This window comes from Octopus bimaculoides, chromosome 7 (assembly GCF_001194135.2).
Source record: "Octopus bimaculoides isolate UCB-OBI-ISO-001 chromosome 7, ASM119413v2, whole genome shotgun sequence".
Classification (NCBI taxonomy): domain Eukaryota; kingdom Metazoa; phylum Mollusca; class Cephalopoda; order Octopoda; family Octopodidae; genus Octopus; species Octopus bimaculoides.
The window spans coordinates 45,243,010-45,245,325 of NC_068987.1; positions in this window are offsets into that span (position 1 = coordinate 45,243,010).

Consider the following 2,316-nt stretch of genomic DNA (forward strand, 5'->3'; position numbering starts at 1 on the left):
TAGCACGTTGATCAAAGGATCTGCGATAAAACTGAAAGGGGAATGACCTTTCACTATAAAACTGGTCAACTGTCAACCATGTGGCTAGGTTTCATTTTAACTTGGTTATTTGTAATTATTTATCCTTTGAATTATTCGCCACTTTCATTGTTCACAATCAAACGAGGAAAGCCTTTGTGTAGTGCGATCTACAGCAAATAGCAGCCAAATTCTCCTTACATCATACGTTACCGTCTAGACAGGAAACATTCAATAACTCTAGAAACCGTATACCTTCAAAGAAGATGGAATGGGCACGGCTGGAAAGTCATTTGCCAAAAATCTGCTTGATTAGGGGTAACCTGTAGCTTAGTGGCTCCCAACCTCTTCCCTACCAAGAACCCCTTTATTTAAATGAGTTTTCCTTCGGACTCCAGGATATTGAAAGGTCTGTCAGTGAATTTAGTCCACGGACCCCCAGTACTACTTTTGCGGACCACAAGTTCGGAACCACTGCTGTAGCTAAACAACAAACAATGTCATCCAGAGAAACTATGTTCTTTATTTTAAATTTTCCTAAATCCTTCATTTTATATCAAATTTTGGGGCTAAAGCAGTTTGGCAACTCTCCTTGAAAATTGCAATTTTTTGAAAATTTTTTTTTTTTTCAGATTCCTCTGTTTTAGATGTCGGAGATTACGAATATGCAAAAAAAAAAAAGAAAAAATGTTTTACCCCACCACTCCACATTGATATTTAATAATTGTTATAAAGTTTAATAAGGGGCTCTAGTTTCACCTCCTCCAATTTTTAATTTTGAACTTTTCATCCATTTATCTGTTTATTTATGTCTTATCCCTATCCGTTTATTCATAAAATATATTTGTCAACTAAATGTGGCGGTCCTACAGAAGACAGTGTTACTTTTGTTTTTAGCCCCAGGAAGACTTTCATATCTATCTACCTATCTATCTATGTCTTTATACACATATCTATATGCTTATTGAATTTAAAAGTTTCAAAACGTGGTTTCTAGCATATCCAGAATCTCCGTCATCTAAAAGATAGGAGGAAAAAAATTTCGAAAAAGTTCAAAATTTTTAATGGGAGGTGCGAAACTGCATTAGTCCCCAACTTTTTTAAGAATGATCAACGAGAGCATAAAAAAATAAATAAATCAAAATGACAATTTAAGATAAACAGTCATTTATCGTGACCAGTCACGAGGTTTTAATTTTCTAAGATAAAAGAAATATAATCGATAGAATCGATCTAGTATATAACTGGTATTGGTTTTATCGACGTCCTTACATTTTAGAGAATGAAAAGGATTTAGTGAAACTGGAAAATGACCAGCACTGCAATACACATATTTTATTCTGTTAAATAATCGTATTGTTTAGTGTGTGTGTGAGAGAGAGAGATTATAGGGTCATCTGTTCGGGATTAATTTTATCCCTTGGTAGATAAGGCCAAGCTTCTTTACCAATGTTCGAAAACTAGCAATAATAAGGCAATCTTGAAAGATGGTCAACTAAATTTATAGAGAAAGATAGGAAGAGTTTATCCAGTTATATATATACATACTGCAATATATTACAATTGCATGTAAATGGATTATTTTACACCGATTTACAAACCTTAAATCGACTACATAAAACAAGGCTTGTGTAAGTATGAAGTGCTATTTTCATGCTGTTGTTAACCAAACATAAAATCAAAGGCGTTCCAATTGCGACCATCCAAGACAGAGAGTAGTATATCGTGAACTAATAATATCCTGTGTTGTCTTTTTATATTTTATTTTTTCTTTCAAAGATGGGGGTGTGGTGTTTGAGATTAAAATGATGAGCATCATATCAGTAACTGAATTTAATTAACTTTTGGAAATTGAATAAGATCGTGTGCGGCAAACAGAAGTAAAATCAAACATTTCGAGTTAACCCTTCGTCGGCGAAGAAATGATGAAAGAGATCCGTCGGAAGTCTTTGAATTTACCTCTTTTAAGGGCAGAAGAACTTTAAATTTGTGAAATTTGTTACATGATTTTACTGATATAAAACACCAAGTAATTTCTTCGGACTCAATTTTCTTTAATTAGTTTACTTATCTATCTTATTAACCTAACTATCTTAGACATTTTACACACACACACAAAATAAAAAGAGGATTACGGTAAAATAAATAAATGCATACATCAATTGTTTGACTTTTCTTAAATCCGTGTACAATTATTTTGTAAACAGGCGAGAGACAGGAAGAAAGTCACAAAAAATGCAAGAAAAGAAGGAAATAATATTAAAATTTAGAAAATGAGTAAAGAAATGAGAATAAATA